Below are 21,459 nucleotides of genomic sequence, written 5' to 3' on the forward strand. Positions count from 1 at the left end.
ATTGGACTGTGAAGAAAGCTGAGCACCGAAAAATTGATGCTTTTGAACTGTGGTGTTGGAGAAGACTCTTGAGAGTCCCTTGGACTGCAAGGAGATCCAACCAGTCCAACCTAAAGGAGATCAGTCCTGGGTGTTCATTGGAAGGACTGATGCTGAAGCTGAAACTCCAGTACTTTGGCCACCTCATGTGAAGAGTTGACTCATTGGAAAATACCCTGATGCTGGAAGGGACTGGGTGCAGGAGGAGAAGGGGAAGACAGAGGATGAGATGGTTGGATGCATCACCGACTCGATGGGCATGAGTTTGGCTAAACTCCGGGAGTTGGTGATGGACAGGGAGGCCTGGTGTGCTGCGATTCATGGGGTCGCAAAGAGTCGGACACGGTTGAGCGACTGAACTGAACTGACTGAAAACCATTATCTTATTTAGTCCTCACAACAACCCTATGAGGTAGATACTAGTAATATTCCCATTATACAGGAAAAAAAGCAGTAAGGGTCAAAGAAGTTAAGTATTATGCCTGACACCATACAGCCAGCAAGTAGTGAAGTTGGGGCTCAAAGCCATTTCTGTCTGACCCTATAATGATTTCATGCACTGCTTTCTGCAGACACAGAGGAGTGTTGACATGGTTCACAAGCCTTCAGGTTTCTACTCCGCTAGCACTAGAAATAACCTAGTGCTCTAGAGAGCTTTAGGAAATGAGTAAATCAAACAGTGATTGAGAGTCACCTCTGTGCTTAGAGCTAGTTTAGTGTCATAGAGAATTTAAAAGGAAAATACTTTCTCCTTCACCTCTTGCTTGTACCTTCACTGCAGACAGAGAGAGAAGAACACAGTGCTGGAGGGAATGCTGATGTCCAAGGAGTTGCAGCTGGGAAGGCCTCCGGCAGAACTGACACAGAAGCTGGTCTCTGACAAGTGACAGATGCTCAGGCACAAACACAGTAATCAGAATACTATGTTGGGGCAGGGTGGCAGCGAGGGAACCAGAGATGCCTAGATCAGAGGCTGGGTGATGGGGCACATGGAGGACGGTAACCTCCCAGGATTAGCAGGTGTTCCGGGCACTGCGGTTTTGAGAACTTGTAGCTGACAAGATGCCATCATAGTGTCTTATCTCATTTAATCTTCATCTCAGTCTAGTAAAGTAGTCTTGACCATCCCTAGGTAAGGCAGCAAACTCTCTGAAGTCAAGTGTCTTACCTGAAGTCTCACAGACTCTAACTAAAGCAATCCCTGATGCAAACATACATGTCCTGACTTAGACCCTCAGGCCTCACATAGCGCGGTACTGTAGGATTAGACTTTAGCCCAAGACTGGGGATATGAGGCAGAGGAGAAAAGAGAGAGCTGCTGATTTCCTGTCATAACAAAATGAGATGCCAAAGACCAATGAGAGTCACAGTCAAAAGTGCTGTCCTGCTGGGGACTGAAGGCAAAAGAAAAAGCAAATGTTTAAAAAAGAGGGCAAAGAAGAAAAAAAGAGAAAGGAAGATACAGAGAAAGAAGAAAGAGGAGAAAGATAAAAGCAGAAGATGAAGAAGAGGCAGAAGGCAGAAAGAAGGAGCAGGAGGAGGAGGAGGGGAAGAAGATGAGGATGAGATGGGTAGTTATTCTTACACTGAGTCCATCAAGCACAGAGAAACCCTTGGCCCCCGCCCTGGAGGGCACAGTGAGATAGAGCATAATAACCACCAGGTGGCACCAGTGAGCCTCTCTCCTCTTCCTCAGTGTGGAGGCTGGCATAGTGGTTGATTTCAGTTAACCTGCTGGCAGGACAAAGAATCTTGGGTACTACTGGAGAAAGTATTACCATATTGGATGCATGCATACTCAGTTGCTTATTCGTTTCTGATTCTTTGTGACCCAATGGACTGTAGCTCCTCCATCCATGGGATTTTTCATGCAAGAATATTGGAGCAGGGAGCCATTTCCTTCTCCAACCATACTGGATGAGACCCTGGCTATTGAAATTTCTCTACCCTGCATGCTACATGACCCCACAAGACTCCAAAGAAGGAAACCAGGCTTCCCAAAGCAGTGGTCTGGTTTCCTCCTAACAATAATGTAACCTTAGGTAAATTAGCTATCTCTAGGAGCCTTGGTTTCCTCACCTATAAACCTGACATATATGTGAAAAAGCTTAGATGCAATAAATTAAAAAGTGTATTCCAAATATTATACATATTTCAAGGAGAATATGGGGTAAGATGAGACCAGAGAGTAAGTGAACTGACCGAGGGGGGCAAAAAAAAAGGCATTTTTAAGGAGTCTGTCTGTTATTCCTCAGATTCTATCTTTGCTCAATCGAAGATTCTCTTCTGCTGACTTCACTTTGTGTTTCTGCGAAATCTTATCAGCCTCTCAACACTTGCTCAGTCTTTAAGTTCTTTCCTGAGCCCCACGTTCTTCCAAAGGGATCTTCATCAGGCTGGAGACTGAGTTCTCATTTGGAGGGAAGGGTGGCTTCATTCTGAGGTGGGCCAGCTTCTGACCTGGGATGAGGCTGAGAAAGGCTGAGGAGACCTACGGCAGTATTACAGAAGTTCAGAACAGCTTCCTGCACTAGAAAGCATACAGGCACCCCAAAAGGTATCTGGGGGTGCTCTGCTGTGGAAAGTTAGCCTGTCTCCTAAGGGTTTCTGGCAAGACCACCTGTCTTCCTGGCACCAGGATTCCTGACGTGATATGGTGGAAAGTGCATGGAACCAGGAGTCTTGACTCTCTTTTCCTTCTTTGTCTCAGATTTCATGTTGATTTAGGGCAAAACAACCTTCTCAGAAGGCACTTGTGTCCTCACGTTTAAAACGAGGGAGTGAGGCTAGTTTGGGCTTCCCTGGTTGCTCAAACAGTAAAGAATCCACCGGCAATGCAGGAGACCCGGGTCCAATCCCTGGGTCAGGAAGATCCCCTGGAGAAGGAAATGGGTCCCCACTCCAGTATTCTTGCCTGGAGAATTCCATGGACAGAGGAGCCTGGCAGGCCCCAGTCCACGGGGTCGCAAAAAGTCAAACATGACTATGCAACTAACACACACACAGACACACAGATACACACAGACACACACACAGATACACACATACACACAGACACACACAGAGACACACACATACACACAGACACACACACACACAGACACACACAGACACACAAACACACACACACAGACACACACACACAGACACACACACACGCAGACACATTGCTAATTCAGATGATTCTGACTTTTTTTTAAAAAATCACCAAAGACCTCTTATTCTCATAATCCCTGCTGAATCTTATGTTTTGATTTTTTTTGTTTGCAAATAAAGCGCACCAATTATGTAATAATTTATTTTCAGCTTTATAAATCAAAAGTAGCTAAAACTGGGTTCATTTAATTTGGATGCTGGGATGATATTTTCCTGTGATTCACCACATGAGACATCTGCGACAATCCAGTCAGAAGTTTTGATGAGTATGGGATAACCAGGGCGGCCACATTCATCGGATGTCTTTCCGGTTCAAAGTCAAGACTCACCACAATAACTACTTATTAATTGAATGGGTGAGAAGATCAGTGAATGAATGAATGAGCAAAGGAACAAATGAAATAATAGCTTATGTATTTGAAACCAGAACATGAGCTAGAGGTCTCATCTCTATGTTCTTGTTGGGATGGTCCCAGGAAGAACATGCTGGAACCAAGAGCCCATGGCAGTACAGCCCTATGGGGTAGTTTTGTTTTTGTTTTTGCTTCTTGAAGGTTGTCCACTACCCCCAAAACAGTCTGGCCTCTGACTCTACCTATCAGTCCAGGATTATGATCCTCAAAATGCTGTGCTTTCCCTTCTTCCCCACTGTCTCTGAAGGAGATCTACTAGAGCCCCTCCTCTTCTCTCTGCATCTCTCCCCACATCTCTTGCCCCTCACACCTCCTGTAACAATCTTGCAAGTCCACGTATCATGGGCTCCTTTGAAGAATGAGCTGTGTGGCTACAGTTACGTCCCAGGTGATGCCAACTCATTATTCTCTCTCACATTAATAGTGTTCAGGCTCAGGTTGATGCATTTCTGATTAATGAGGCATTTGTTCTGCACCACAAAACAACTGAAGAATATCCTTCTCATTCCAATGAGTTGTGTCCCAAAGTTAATTACAAGATGACCTTCCCTGGTTCCAGGCAGAGGAGACCAGGTGTCCAAGCCTCACCTGACAATTGTCTCCCTGAAATCTTGGCCGAAGGAAACAAAGACTCAGAGGCACATGCAAGGGGGCATCTGGGACCTGAGCCTGACATTCAGAGCTGCAGATCTTACTGCTGCAAGTTTTCTGCCCTGAGATCAGAACCCAGTGGCCCTTTCCTCTCGGTCTCTTCACGCCCCTATCATCCCTTCCCATGTCGAGCAGCATGCTAACAGAGAAGTCTCATCTTCTGATAGATCTAGACATGTCACTTAAGGTCTCTGAGTTCTTACCTTGGTAAAAAGTGGGAGCAAATACCACACAAGACTTATCAGGGTTTTGGGAGATAAAGCAGCAGTGAGGAGGGCACAAACAGGATGCAGGGTCTTTCTCCTGCCTTGCTGCCTTCTCTTCGGACCTGGCTGAGAGCTCCTGTGGCAGGGAAATTTCTTCAGTTTCTTGGTTCTGCGCCAAGAAGCCAGGAGACTTCAGTCTGTGCAGACCACAAAAGGAGGTCTGGTTAAGAGCTGGCGGATGTCTGTGGGGACTATCTTGAGAGCTGCAGCACAAAGGGAAAGCCTAGCAAGTGCCTGTCCTCTGAGGGCCACAGGACTGTGGCTCTTGAGTGCTCACAGATAGGAGGCTCTGAGCTCAGATGGAAGGTTGGAGAGTAATTTGCGGGACTGGATTCTGGGGCAGCAGAATCAGCCTAGCAGAAAAGACTCAACACTGTGTTCATTGGGACTACTCCTCAGTGAGAAGCTCTCTAAAAACCATCCCTTTCATAACATGGATTCAAGGAAACCAATCTTAGTTAATCTTCTAAGCAGCAGGCAATGGGCCGTGGACGCCCCATACTTCATCCTTACAGGAACTCTGTGTTCTGTCTTGGAACAATTTTCCTTGTTTTGCGAACGTGGTGTGGGAGTACCAAAGAAGTGAAGTAGTTTGCCCAGGTCACACAGCAGTCAAATCAGGATTTGAACTCTGCAACTGTTCTTAGAACCCTTTGGACTGCATATGCCTCAGAGACCCCATCACCTCACTCCTAATGGTGCTGTACTCCCCCAAGCCCTGATTCACCCACGTCAAAGCCTCCCTTTTGCTTTTCTACTGTGCAGAAATACTAGGAGCTGCATGAAAAATTTTGACTACTGGATCTGGCCAGAAGCCTCAGAGAACCTATGGTTATTGAGATAAATCACAGATGCAGATGAAGTTCAAAGCATTGGAGTGCCCATATCAGGACAAAGGAGATCAGGAATTGGGAGAAGCGAAAAGGTCAAAACTGAAGGACTAAGGGTGAGGATGGGGTGTTCCCATAGTTGTTCAAGTTCAGAGAATGGAAATTCTTGGTGAGTTGGGGCTCTGGGTCCAGGGAAGACAAAGTCTCTGCTCCCTTCTTATCAGCTGTGTAGTCTAGATACATTATTTAACTTCTTCAAGCATCAGCTTCTTCATTTGAGAAATAGAGGGGTGATTCTGATTTCTGTCTTATCATGAGGATTCAAACACATCATGTCTTGAAGCACTCATCACAGAACTTGGTACACAGGAAGTACCCAAAACACTGGCTGAGATTATGATTTCCAAGAAGCTGATTATGGCTGAATGGCACCACCTAGGCATGGGAAAATCTGCATGCTTGAGCTGGGATAAAATGAACTGAGGCACACACCAACACAACTTCTAATCTGAAGGGAGTTGGAGTGGGAGTAGGTCTTTCCAGCACAAATTCCAGTCTTCTGGAATACTGATGCCTTTAGCAATCTGGAGTCCATTACTGGGGGAGTTTTCTAACCTTGCCTTATACCTTTCCCCTGTCCCAGTTCTATTTCCCCCTGTAAGGCTTGGCCTCACCCTGACACCAGTGCTCAAGTGGAATATCTGAGCACTAGATCTGGTGACAGACTGTGGTCGGTGGGCCTTGCTGGAGTGGCTGGAAGGGAGGACAGATGTTGGCGATGCTGATGGATGCAGCCTGCTGCCTTCCCTACCTCCAGGCCCACTCACTCGGGATCCATAGCGTGTCACAGATAGATTTCTCATGTCCTCTCTTCAAACTTCCTCCAATTGCCCAGCTTCCAGGGGAGGCAGGGATTTGTTGAGGTACATCCATCAAACCAGTGGAATCACTTCTGTTCATTTCTGATCAGTTTCATAAATTTGTTTTTGCCACAGTTGTCTCATTCAGAGAGTTGACAAGCTCTTCCTGAATTCATGAATTTGGGAGGAAATGAACCAAAGGGACCGAGAAGGCCAATTCTGAACTGAACTGTGGTTTGTTTAACTCCAACTTGCATTAACAATTTCAGAAGAAGGATTACAGAGCTGTGAAAAGGACCAGCATATTGTTGAACTGGAACACCTGCACTAGGCATTAACCATTTCAAAGTCTTACAGAGAAACAAGCAAATATACAGCCAGGGACTGATATCTATTTTTCCAATTTATTTGCATGTCCATTTATTCACAAAGTAAATTGACAAATTTCATTCATCCATTGAGCAGATATTTATGGTGATCTGTTATATACTAGATGCTGTTCTATAATAGAGACTTGCAGTGCCTGAGTAAAAAATACAGACAAAGCTTCTTCCCTTCAATTGGATTGGAATATAAGCAGAGTGAACATTTGTGATTAAGGAAAGGAAAAGTGTGTGTGTGTGTGTGTGTGTGTGTGTGTGTGTGTGTGTGTCCAGTTGTCTGAATTCTCAGATGTCCTCACCAATTTTTTATCTTTTTCAGAAATTAACACCACTCTAGATCCTTTCTGACATGGCATATTGGACTCTGCAGTGCCTGGTTGGGGGAAGTCAAGAGTTGGTGACAAATTCAGAAATTTTTGGAAATACAGTCATGAGTTCTATAGAATCCTAGTTCTATTATCTACTAACAGTGTGACTAGAAGCAAGTCACTTGTTTCCAAGTCTCAATTTCTTCATCTGTAAAGTGGGGGTAAAGGTGCCTACTGAACAGTAGAATTAAACGATGTAACATAATTCATGCAGCCAACCCACCACTGGCATATAGAATTTGGCAAACTCCTTCCTGACTTTAGCTATTAAAAAATTTTATGTTATTTCTTAACTGGGTAACATTTCATTATTCTGTATATACCTAGCTTATGAGGAAGGAACACAAGAGAGGAAATCCTTATTTCATATTTCTTGAATATCTACTTAGTTATTTCTGCTAAAATAGAAATACTAGCTCAGTATCAGCCAGTCTTCCCAAAGTATTTTCATGAAGTCCGAATTTCAGTGATTAACTGGCAATGTTAACATCTGACCAATAATTAAAATGCTTCATCTCTCTGTACATTTTCATTCTTAGCCAATTACTTTGATTAGCATTAAATTTAATAATATGAACATCATGCATTTGTATGCTACTTTATAATTTTTTTAAATATATTCACATATCTTTGGATCTTCCCAACTACCCTGGGAATTAATCAAGACAGATATAATTATTCTAGTGCTACAGATGAAAACACTGAAACCTACAGAGGGGAAATAATGTGCCCAAGCTCCATGGAGTTAAAGACAAAGCTTAGACCAGAAATAGACTAGCCTAGGACCGTTGTTCATACCAGCTACTGACCACTAGAGATCTAGACCTTAGAATGAAGTGACCCTATCTTCTGTCTGCTTCCAATTTTTACTGAGTGTGCTAAGATCTTGCAGGCCATCAGAGTCCATATGGTTACTCTCAGAGAAGGAAAGGAAGGATTATGTGTGTGTACCATAGCAATAAATAAGATCTAACTATAGAAAGTTAAAAGACTTAAGTAAAAGAACTATAAGGAAATATAAGAAAGTAACATTAACTCTTAGGAAAGCTGTCTAAACTGAGAGAGTTCCTTGTATAATGAGGTCACCAGGAGTGAAACACCAAGCCAGGCTGGAAACTGGGCTGCCATGGGACAGGTGCCTCTTCTCCAAGATTGCTGTGAGTCAAGCCAGTGAGCTGGTGGGCGGCCTCTAACAGGGAAATTCTGATGGTCTGATAAGGAGATTCGACAATTCATGGATTACCCAAGAAGTAGAGTCAAGGTATGAGTCAAGTAGATATTTCAAAGACAGGTCACTAAATCCAAAGTTGTCAGTTCAAAAGCTGGACTAAAACTTGAAGCCAACCAAGTATTAGTAACTTGGGAAATGACTGAACGCGGAACATGTGCACGCGGTCACTTCAGTCATGTCTGACTCTTTGCGACCCTGTGGACTGTAGCCTTCCAGGCTCTGCTGTCCATGGGATTCTCCAGGCAAGAATACCAGAGTGGGTTTATCATCTTTAAGCAAATAACCAGTCATTCCCATGAGCAGACTGTTCGCATTTTAAAGGCTGAAAGACTCAGACATCAGTAGAACAGATATGACTCTTCTTGCTGTTTTCTTCAAAACAATTGTCTTAAGAGCCAGTAAAAGAATAGTTATAAAATTATAACTAAGTATATTGGTATATTATATATTCTAATATGTATTAGTATACATGAAGTAAATTAATTATGGGATTCAAAGAGCATTAATGTTTCTTTAGTGTCAAATGGACAGAAACGAGATAGATGACACAAACTCAAGTGAAAGTGAGGCACCACTTATTGAACAGATTTTTAATGCATTATCTCATTCCTGCTTCATTACGACACTGTGATAGGCCCTATTTCTATTCCCATTTTACTGATACTGAAATTTGGGGAGATTGAGTCAAACAGCTACTAAGATAAAGCAGGCTTCTACCTAAGTCTCTTCCTGGCTTTTGAAGATTATAGCCCTTCTTCCTCTGTGGTTAAGCTTAATCCTTCTCAAGAGAGCTGTTTGTGGGCTGAAAGTGTATATGCACAGGAGGATCAGAGTCCCCTGAAGGTCCATTCAGTAGAGGAAGCAGAAGATTGGAGATTCAGACACAAATATGGGCAATTTCCTAAAACTGGGACAGAAGCTGAGCATCCTGGATGAACAAAGGCCCAGGGATGAGTTCCAGGAGTGAAGGCTAGTAGCTCCAAAAGGAACCCACAGATGGAAGTCTGCTAAGATGTTGAGAATCCCCGTGCAACAAAGCAGCCTTCAGCTGATGCTTGTGTTTCCCTATTTAATTGCCAGCCCCATTTCTTAACTGGGACTTTAAAGGCTAATAAGAATCTGACCAAAATCTAAAGATGACAACAGAATGGGGTTGCAGAATGAGCCTGACCATCTCCTCTGTCTTTGGGAGGATTTTACCAAAAGCACGTGGGAGCTCAGAAAGCTGTTGGAGGTCTGGAGAATCAGGCTCAGCAAATTCTCCAAGACACCTGCTTCTTTGCATTCGTTACTCCAGGTTCGAAGTCAAGGATTGTGAGACTGGCTAGGTCCAGGTCCTGAGCTAGGATTTGGTCATGTGACTGGGCTCAGTCAATCAGACTTGCAAAGGGTTTCCTCAGACCCAGGTGTGAAAGCTGAAAACAGAAAGCAATTCTGCTTAAAGAGAATGGCATCCAGGATTCCTCTTGGGAGCTTCTTTTGGGGAAGCTGAACTCTTCTGTGATTCTAACACAGACTGGGAGTCTGGTCTCTGGACCTCTCAGATAGGATGATGGCTCAGCCTGGAGGCAGCAAGTCAATTCTCCTTTCTTAGAATCATCTTCATGTCTCTCCAAGCATTTGGCTCAGTGTCTAGGGCATTCATTTTAAACAAACTGATTCTATTTAGTAAAGGAAGGTCCCTTTATCCTTTGTTGTACTTTCTAACCCACTGGACTGTCTTGAACACGTTTAAGATGGTGAGGGTGTCAGCTGGGATGCTCTGAGAACAAAGGGATAGAGGGAGGGCTGGGGTCTAGCCTCATTTTATTATCAAACATAATCCAGGAACTATAGCTTCTTACCTGATATAGAACCTTGGTGTAATGAGAACACTGACTCTGCTATTTACTAGCTTGTGCCTTTGAATTTGCTGAGTCTCAGCTTTCCAAATGAAAATAATATTGCCTACTACATAAGATTAGCAAGATTAAATGAGATTAAATTGTTTTTCTGGCAGAAAAAAAGGTATAGCCTCTGAAAGACCCTATTTCACCCCCCAGGGTTATCATGGAACTCTATTTCTCCTTTCTCTGGCAAAGAACCAAGAAGGTTAACAGTTCATGAACTCCCTGCATTTTGGTGACAAGTCTCCACAAATCACCGAAAATGTGAGCACTAAAACTAGACTCTATAGCTTCAAATCTGGGCTGGGCCACTTACTACCCACATAGCCTTGAACAAATTACTTAAACTCTTTGTGCCTGTTTCCTCCTTTCAAAATGGTAATAATGAAAGTATCTGTGCCTTAGGGATGTCGTGAAAATATAAACAAGTTAATGTATATAAAGTGCTTAGGCCAGCCTGGCATATAGTAAGCATTCACGAAACACTAGCTAGTATTCACTCAGTAAACATTCATTGGATGTCCACTATGCCCAGGCTCTGTGTTAGGCTTTGGGGTAACAAAGATGAATTAGACCCAGCCTGGCCCTTAAGGAGATGACAGTCCCAAGAAGCAGAGCTGCATGTTCTACCTTTCCTAGAGTTCCCAAAGTTCCCTTAGCGTACTTTTCAATGACTGAGTTTTCTCTCATCTCCCCATTCTTTGGGGGATGCTCTGCTTTTCCCAAATTCTGTCTGCAAACATCTCCCAGCTGGACTCTTCAGGACCAAGTCTTTTACTTCTGCTCCTCCCTTTGAATGACAGGAACCAGGTTCCTCAGGCTATATCACTAATGATCCTGTAGGGCTTTAATCACCAAGGACTTGCTCTACCAGAAAAAGGAAAAAAAATAAATCTACGAGTATTAATCATACTAGTCTAGTGTTTAGCTCTCTAATACTAAATTGCTTAATTTCTCAAAGTTATATTTATTTTTGATTAAATTCTTTAAGTTCTGAATCTATGCAAAATACATTCCAAGAATTTTTCATCTTTTTATGTTAATCAATAGTTAAATGAACAAAATTGTTTGCAATCAAATAATCAACACGTCTCCCCCCCAAAATGTCATTTAATGGTTCTCTAGTGTTTATTTCAAAGACCATGAAACAAGTGTGTTTTAAACATATAGGACTTCAAGCTTTTCTCACAGAAAATTTCTATAAGCAAGTGAGTTCCAAAAGCAGGTTTTACTTTTCGAAGTGGATGAGCATCTGGTTTGTGGAACCCTTTGCATAGAAGTTTACACTGAAGGTCAGGTAGTGATAGGCACTCATTCTGTGTGCTAAGTTTCATTCTCCACTCTGGTGAGACTCTGGCTGCCAAGGAAAAGCTATAGCATAGGTCTCTCCATCTAAGTGGACTGGGGTACTGCTGGGTAAAGGGAGATGATCCGGTCTCTGAGCTCTTGTCGTGGCTGAGGGTAACTCCTTGATAAGCAACCTGGATAGCTGCCCACCTGTCCAGACATCAGGAGGACCGTGTGTGTATTGGAAATGGGCATCAGATTGTGGGGCACAGTGAACAGAGGCTCATCCACAGCCAAAGAACTGGGAGTGGGTGGAGACCGGACGCAGAGCCATAAAGGAGTGATGTAGATTAAGTCTGTTTTCCTAGGGAAACACCACTGGGCTGGGAAAAATACAACGGAGAACTGAAAGGAAAGGAAGGAAAAGAGGAAATATGAATTGGAGCAAGAGATGGAATAGAAGCAAAGGGAAAAAAACAGTGGAGAGGAAGACTGGGAAAGAAAGAGAGGAGAGGGAGAAAATGAGAAATAGAGGAGAGTAGTTAATGGAAAACCTAGACAGAAAAGTAGAATCTGGACAGAAGAAGGGAGAATCCGGGAGCAAGAGAGAGGGAAAGAACCCAGGGAGATACCAAGGGAGGCAGGCAATTCAGGACTCCAAGTTTCTTGAACAAGGTGTTCCACCACCTACTCTTTGATGTCCCTCACCCCACCCCCTTCTCTGGCCTCTTTGGTAAAATGGTGGGAAGTTACCCATCTTGTGGGCTTGGAGCAAAAGAATGAGAATGTGAACCTAAAGCATCAAACACAGTGCCTACCAGGACAGATGTTCTGTAAATTAAATCCATATTTTGCCACTTAATCTCAATTTCCCAAACAAATTCTTTGTTCTCTAGCAGTCAAAAGTAAAGTGAGCAGAATGAGAAATGGGTGGGAATTTAGATGAGCAAAATACCATCTTTGCCCTCTGAGAACTCAAAGTTAGAGTAGAAACAGCCGCATGCTATGGTGTGTTGAGTTCTAATACAGAATTCTACCAGGAGCTGTGGGAGTATGGAGAAGAAAGATTTGGCCACATGCAGAGGTCATGGAGAGCTCCCAGGGGAAGTGACATTTAAACTGAGGCATAGAGAAAAAGAATTTTTCCCAATGGAGAAGGGGAGGGAAGGGACTTTCACCCACAGCAAATGGCATGAACAAAGCACAGACAGGAACAAGCCAGGTGTATGCAGTGAGAAAAAAGTTAGATGGAAGGAAGGTGTTGGCATGAATATCAGCTGGAATCAGATCTTGAAGGATACTGTGTGCAAGACTGTGAAGTTGTGTTTCATTTGTGAAGACATCAGGAGCCTCCAAAGGATTTCAAATAGAAGAGTGATGCAGCTGGATGTAGAAATGATTTTGGAGCTTTGTGGATTAGAAGCAGTTACACCTGGGCTTCCCTCGTGGCTCAGATGGTAAAGCGTCTGTCTGCAATGCTGGAGACCCGGGTTCAATCCCTGGGTCAGGAAGATCCCCTGGAGAAGGAAATGGCAACCCACTCCAGTACTCTTGCCTGGAAAATCCCATGGACAGGGGAGCCTGGTAGGCTACAGTCCATGGGGTCGCAAAGAGTCAGACACGACTGAGCGACTTTACTTTATACCTGATACAGAGAGACTGGCTATTGCATTCCTCCAGAGAAGCTTGATAATGGCCTGAGAAAAAGCAGTCACAGTGGGAATGGAGAAGATATAAAAGATATGAGTGAGGTAAAATCATCAGGTACATTCATAGAAACCCCCCACAGAGGGAAGCTACAGACCCTCATGAAGCTTCCTGAGAAGCTTCTGAATGGTTGGTGGTGGTTTGCCCCAACCTTTTAATCACCAGATGATTTTACTTCCTCCAGATGATTCTTCTTTTCTTGAGATAAGACCCAAAATGAGTTTTTTTTAATTTATCAACATTTGGTTAATACTGTATTTATTAAGCCATTTATAGAAGTCACTGTATATTTTAGTTGTTTGTTTTTAGGTATGTTGCATAATTCATTAGTAGCAAGTGCTTGGAGGATGAAACTGCTACAGACGCAAGAGAAATGTGTTAGGATAAAGAATCAGATACTTCTTACAACTAGAAGTTTCTATCAGACCTCCTAGACTGGGCCTGTGAAACCAGCCATGCCTATAGAATATACCTTCATAGACGTCCCCAGCAATCCGTTTCCATTGTACATACACATATGAACTTTCAGATATGGTTTTCAGGCTGGTTTGTGGTGATAATTAACACAATCAGTGTGCTCGTTCAGTCAGCACTGGGGATGTGCAGTGAGATTAGAATAGTCAAAGCGATGTGATGTTTGTCTGACAATTTCCATCTTATGGAAGAAGCAGCTTTGTTCTATGGTCTTCAAAGAAGGAACAACAGCCAGTGGGTAGACGTCCCCTGGGGACAGATTTCAGCTTAATCTCAGACTAACTGGGGAATAGGAAACCTGTCAAGTAGGGATTGGATGGTGTAGCCTGCAGAATAGGCTACACATTTATGAAGCACCTACTGCATTCCAGGTACTGTGCTAGGTCTCTCATAACCACTTTCTCTTTGAAACCTCACACCTCCTCCATGGGTTAGGGAAATGATCCCCACTTCACAGATGAGGCATCCAATGCTCACAGGGATGAACCAGGGTACCCAATCCAGGATCTAATGCCTGACAATCTGAGGAGGAGCTGATATAATAATAATAAAGTGCACAATAAGTGTAATGTGCAGTTTTTTGAATCTCTCAAAATCATCCCCCCACAAGCCCAGTCCATTATAAAATGTCTTCCACGAAACTGATCCCTGGTGCCAAAAAGGTTGAAGACCACTAGATTAAATGACTCGCCCATGGTCACACAGGTAAATGATAGTTCTGGGACCCAAGTCCAACCCCTGACCCCAGCATGATGCTTCCCTGCTGAGTGTGTGGGTGACCAGTCCCTGGAATTATGCAACTCAGAGGCAGAGTCACCAAATGCCTGAGAAACTGTAGAGGTGTTCAGTTTTGGATAGGACATCAGACCTGACAAACCCACACCTTCCTCCTAACTCTGAGTATCTAATTCTCAAACGACAAAATAAAACTGAAATGAATAGACTGTGGAGACCCCAAATGCAAGGAGTGGCAACAATAACTAAGGGGAAGTTATCTGCAACATAAATGATTTTTCCCTTAAGGAAAGTGAGAGACAGCAAAAATGACAAGAGTAAGCCAACACACATTTTATAAAACATTTTTCATCACCAAAAGTCCTGTTGAAGGTATTCTTCTTGCATGTTTTCATGCTGAAACCTATTTGCAAATTATTTTCTCACTTTTTTTTCACATGAAATGTACCCTCGATTATATGACAAGAAATTATATGGTGCTAATAATTTATTTAAAACCAGATCCATGTATCACATTCATTCTGTGTTGTGAAATCAAGTAGATGCAGAAGGGGAATTTTTTTTTCTCTGAACTTTCTGACCATCTCTATTGTGGAAGAGAGAGTAATAGCAGGTATTGAGAGTGCCAATTATGTGGTGATGTACAAACCCGCTGGAGAAAAATCTATATGATATTTTAATGCTAGTCAAACAGAACGATGAAGTTTAAATTAGCTTGAAGCTACTAAAAATTCTAACTATGGCTCTGCCTTCATTGTATGGGAGGGTGAAAAATAGCTTTACAGAAAAATATATGTCTATCTTCTCTGTGATGGGCTGCCTTATGCCTCTTTCTTCTGCTGGTAGGCAAGGCTCCATTTTTGTTTGTTCATTGCTCCCTTTTCTTTCCATTTCTCCTTTTCTTTTTCTCTCCCACTGACCAGTTCCCTTCCCTTCTTCAACAATCATTGTATCCTCTACTTCCTTCTGTATTAATTCACCTATCAGTTTCATAAGCTTACAGAATTCAGAGAGCTCTGATTAAAAGTTGGAGGAGGGACTTTGGAAAAAAAAATCAAATCTAACCACCTCATGGTGTAGATAGGTGGGTAGGAGAGGAGGTGGGTTTGAGAGAGGATGCAACTTGCTGAAAACCACTGAACAGTTGTGTAAGGGAGCTAGCTGTCTGATCAGGGGGTAAGTCAGAGAGGAGTTTGGATGGGAATAGGACACCAGAATTCTGACCTCCACAGACTTTGTTCATTATCAAGAAAATTCTGGTGTGATAATCGTATTTCCAAAAGAATTTTTTCTTTAAAAAAAAAAAGTAAGAGGGTATCCAAGCCTCATGCAACCCTACCAGAAGTGAGGTAGGTAGGAGCATCTCTAGTACATAGTTGATGAAACAGGTGGGATGTAGTGAATGCTGCCTGTAAATCAGGCACTTCCACATGTTATGTAATCATCAGTCAGCCCTGCCATTAAGTATTTATAACACTGTTCTATAGCCTGAGGTTCAGCAAAATTAACTGATATTCAGCTGGAGTGTGAGGTGAAATTGAGCCTTGTCAAAAAACTGTGTCCTCACGAGCTGTGGCCAAACCCTCAGGTGATGCCACATGCCCATGGAGGAGTCAGGGCTGAAGACTCGTCTTCTAGCCCAGAAACCTTTCTAGAGTGCCTCGGGAAATAAGCTCAGAGACCTCACCAAGGGACAACAATTAGCACTGAGTCATTACTGATATTTATACTCGTGACCACCAGGACAGAGCTGAGAGGTAAGGGCAGAAGAGTCAAGTTGAACTTAGAGAATATGTATTGTTCACTTGGAAAAATTGGTTGCATGAAAGAGAAAGCAGAAGAACTAGTGTTTAAAAAGCTAGCTTTGTTTTTTGTTCTATATTGTAGAGTTGTAGAAGATTTCCTCTTCTTTTTTGTCTTTTTCACAGCAAATAGCCACATTGTTCAGAAAAATCAAGCAATATAGAAAAATTCAAATAAAATGGTGGAAATCATCCAGAATGCCACCATCAGGTGGTATTCATTGATAATGATTAAGTATCTAGCTCCCTGGGCTTCCCAGGTGGCGCTAATGTTAAAGAATCTGCCAGTCAATTCAGGAGAGGTAAGAGATGCAAGTTTGATCCCCAGGTTGGGAAGACCCCCCTGGAGAAGGAAATGGCAACCCACTCCAGTATTCTTGCCTGGAAAATCCCATGGACAGAGAAGCCTGGGGTTACAGTTCATGGGGTCACAAAGAGCTGGACACAACTGAAGCGACTTAGCACACACACATACACACACATGTCTATCTCTCTAGATTTTTTTTTCTTGGCCAGGAAATATACTCATGTTTTCTTCTTTATATTTCCCTATACATTGCAAACTCTTCATACATTCTGTATATTTGTTTTATATTAAGAAATTTTAATTGGAAAAGTCATTTGAGGCTAGATGATAAAGAACTTTGGATAGCAGGGTTAGTTATGTATCTGGCATATTTATCTGTTCCTAAATTCTGTCTCCTTCCAAAAATAGTTGGAGATGAAATGATAAGACATGTAAGACCTAACTCTGTAAATGACTGGGAAACCCTGAAGAACTTTAAGCAGATGTGAAACCTGACTATATTAATAGAATACATATTAATGATTCTTCTCCCACAATGTGCTCAAAATGTAGTGCCTACACTACCAGCATGAGGGACTTATTAGAAATACAAGTTCTCAGACCCTGCCCCAGATTTAATCCAAGATTCTGGGAGTTAGGGATCCCAAAATCTAATTTTTAACAAGGCCTCTGCATGAGCCATCAAGGTGAGATAAAAAGACAGGCTGAAGTTGGGTGGGAATCATAGTTCCTCAGAAGGTATAAATGGGAGAATGGCTGTCAGAAGCCCACTCCAGCCATGCCAACATTTGGGTTTGGTTGAGCTGACAGTCCTAAACTTCTGAATTATCACAACCATGTGCATTTATGTATTACCACAGCAGGACTTAACTAATCCATTATTTTTGCATCTATGTATATCTTTCTCAGAACAAGGCAGGTTAGGTCTTCAACAAATTCATTTTAAAAATTGGGTTTGACTATTAATTGCTACGTCTAAGCACTTGCCTTCTTGTGCACACTAATATAAAATATTTAAACACCCTCCCAGCTTGTCACTCAATATCCACATGTTCTGCAAAGAGAATGTTTTTACATGTGCATGTAGTTTCTTCATTTTTTTTCAGTCCTCTAAATATGGACGTGTTGGCAGATCAATTTTAGGTCTTTCATCAGCTCTGATACGAGAGCCCTGATTTTTTGTTTAAGTTCACTACCACAGGCCCCCTCCCCCAAGTTGAAAGATGACATTGTTCACCACAACGATTCCCCCAGGATTTTCCCACGTCATGCCTGCCAAGCCCCAATGACAAGATATAGGGGGCAGTTAGACTATTACATACTCTCCCTGCCACTTTCAATCAAGCCTAATGCAATCAGAAACACATGACTACATCAACACATCTCCTTTAATCAAATGTGATTAAGTCAGTCATTAGTTTCTCAAGACAAATAAAGGATACAAGTGCTTGTATTATAAACGTAACCGCCCCCCTTCTTAAGTGATTTGTTAGAAAGGAAGCCCCCCGAGCAAAGAACCCAAGACCTTCAGAGGTCTTTGTGTTTTTGCTGCTGGTGTTTATTATGATAAAGCATTCTGCATTTATGCGCACAATTCCTCCTTCACTGTCCCCTCTCGCAAAGCCCCCATGTTGTCAAGCAGAATTTGGCTTCAGCTTGATCAGGATGGTTTCATTATCCCATTGTTACCATTATGACTTGGGCAATTAGTAGTTTATAAGTATAAATTTATGGCAATCTGTGATCCAGGCGCATTGGCAGTAGTCAGGGCATAATAAAAACCCAATCAATTTCTTTCATTTAATATGTAGGCTGTGACCCTAGTTTTGATTAGAACTCTTAGCTATTTCATCTTTAAATAAAAAAGAATGTCTGCAAGCAATTATATGGTGTGTTAATTGGATATTCCTTTTTATCTCTTATACTACTGAATGCATTGCTAACGAAATCCTTGTTTTCTCTGTCTCTTTCTCAGTATCTCTCTGCTTCCCTCTCTCTGACTCTGTTACAGTCTTTGTCTCCCTACTCTGGGTCTCTACCCCATCCCTTCCTTCTGTCTCTCCATTGTGCATCTTCACTGACCACATACAGCTTGGCTAAAATAAGCAGGGGACTTTCCACCACGCTGACTGTGTTCTATGAATCCCACTTTCCATCTAGACATTCAGACATTATGGAGCTGAGGTCACCAGACTGCCTAAGAGGTCTGGTACACAGCAGGTACTCAATAATTGGCAAATGAATGAATGAGGCCACTACATTCCCTGTGTGTCACACTGTCACTTTCTGACCCAGGATACTTTGCTGAGATCTGCTGTTTTTCCAGGGAAATATTTCCCTTACGGGTCTACACTGAGAAAGGTGGCTGTACCGGGGGAAGAGAGGATTCTAGTCCTACAGATAGGAAGCCCAAGCCCCCAGAGTCTCCACCTGCCACGCAGAGATGATGCTTCTTATCTCTATCATGTGGAATATGCCCTTTAGGGGATGATTTTGGAAGCTGGGAAGAGTCAGTATCTGTAAAGTGCGGTCTATAGCTTTTTGAGTGTTGTTTTTCTCATTTACATTTCTTTAACAAATATTTCTGTAGTGCTTGATATCCCTCAGTTATCTGCAGACCAACAGAATTCTAAACCTCTCTTCTTTATACCGCACCCACTGCCCTCCAAGACCTTGCTCAGAATCCTACGGTTTCTCTCACAAACCCTTGTCTCCTGAATTCTATGTTTTCCTCATTTTCTGCTTTACTCCTTTGCTTCTACAAAGTACATTCTGCAGAAGCATCCTGAGAGTGGACACGAGGAAGGCAATTTTTTTTGAAACCTGGTTTGTCTGAAAATACCTTTGTTCTCATCTGATATATGAGGATCACTTGGCTTTGTCAGAATTTGAAGCTTTTTTTTTTTTTTTTCTTTTTTCTCCTCAGAATTTCTAGCATCTCTCCAGCATCCCAGGCTGCTGCTAGGACACCTGAAGCCCTTCCTATTGCCGGTCCTCAGAATGTGACTTCCTTCCGCTTCTCCCATAACCCCAGGAGCTTCTAGAATCTTCTCTATCCATGAGTTCTGAAATTCCACAGTGGTGCGCCCTCGGGTTGGGCTCTTGTTCATTCCACTTCTCAACCCTCAATAAACTCTTCTAACTTGAAAACATATTTTTTAATGGTGGAAAATTTTCCTATATGATTTTTCTGATAATTTCCTCTCCCCTGTTTTATCTGGAACTCATGTTAAGCAAGGGCTAGAAGTGTATTTCAATCTCTAATTATCATATCTTTTCTAATTTCCTAATTTCCATCTCTTTGTCTTTTCTTTTTTACTTTCTTACTTTTATCTCACAACCTTTTCATTGGATTTTTATATTATTTTTACTATATCTTTAATTTTTAAAGTTTCCTTCTTTTGTGACTACTTTTATTCATAGCCTCCTGTTCCAGAGGCAGTGGTTTCTGTTTTCTATCCAAGAAGATTGACCTGTCTGACCCCAGAGATCATGTTCTGATGATGACATTCTACCTAAAACAAAACTATATTTTCTTGGTTATCAAAGTCTATTCCTTTGAAAACCTGGAATCAATTGCAATTGCTTCCTGATGCAGATCATAGACTAAAGTATATGCTACACAAGGGCAGGGGCCATGTCTGTTCTTGGAGAAGGAAATGGCAACCCACTCCAGTATTCTTGCCTGGAAAATCCCATGGACTGAGGATATGTCTGTTCTATTTAACAATAAATACACTTAAAGTCATTCCTCATGTGAATAGGTATTCTAAAACACTTGACAAATGAATGACTGAATGGTGTAAGAACTGGAGTTCCCTAACTTCAGTAAAACAGCCAGATAAGAGGAAAATATATGCTTTCTTGTTTTTGTGTTGTCACAGCCATTCAGCATCTCTTGACATGATAAAACAATTTTTGAGAGAGTGTGGCCCCTTCCCCACATCTGCCTAATGGAAATGGAATTCTCTAAGAAATTGCAGAAGCAGGAGATACAAAGTGTTTAACAAGGCTGCCCAATGAGTTCATTTATAATATTAACAAACCAAATTCCTGAACAAGCTCAGAGGCCCTATTGGACCTGTCAGCCAGGAGAGACAGCTGTCGGTCAGAATTCATGGTGGGCACCCGCCTGCCCTGAGGGCCAGCCTGGCAAGGGGGGCTGGTGGAAGGGACTGGGTAGATAACAGAGATAAATCTAAATTCATTCGGGAAGCAGTCACACTCAATGACATATTCACTGACTTCTTCAACAGCTCATTTGATAATGTTCTCTCTGCACTATTCATTTTTCTGAAAGATGAAAGCTGGCTGAGGATCTCATCTGCTCACTGATGCAGGGAAAGGATTTGAAATTAGCGCGCGTGCGCGCGCACACACACACACACACACACACACACACACACACAACCGAAAGGGGAAGCGTGGGGGTGGGGGGAGTAGGAAACGTTGTGATAACCAGTTTTGTGGTTGGTCCTGACCCAGGAGACCTAGCAGCCTGGTGTGAGGTCACCTTTAATTAGTAATGCATTATAATTCAACAATATGCCAATGGGCAGAGACAAGGCTCAGTGGGGAGGGGGCCATCTACCACGATAATTAATTGCTTAAAGAATGTGCTCAGCCTGGTGAGGGGCAGGTCATGTTTTGTGTGTGACTGGAGAGGAGAAAGGTTGAAGCCCAGAGCCCGGTGCTACACTCTTTCTCGTGTGTCCCATGTCTTACTGTGCCTATAGCACACACAAATCCAGGGGCATTTATCAAGTGCCAGAAGCTAGGCACCATCCAGGGCACAAGAGAAAATGAGATATGGGCTGGGTTTTCTGCTACCACCTCCTGGTAGGAAGACAATACAGAAACACGGAACCCCAATGCTTATATTTGCTGTTCTACAGTGAAGGATCTCGTTTGATAGCACCCTTTGGCCAGGAGGATCGACAACTCTTTGTTTTAATTTCATACTCTCACATGGCTTCTTAAATAAATGAATGTTTGGCAGTAGACTATGAAGCGTACACGTTTTGAAATCAGGCAAATCTGGATTTGAATCCTGACTCTTCTATT

This window comes from Cervus elaphus, chromosome 1, assembly GCF_910594005.1.
Source record: "Cervus elaphus chromosome 1, mCerEla1.1, whole genome shotgun sequence".
Lineage (NCBI taxonomy): Eukaryota > Metazoa > Chordata > Mammalia > Artiodactyla > Cervidae > Cervus > Cervus elaphus.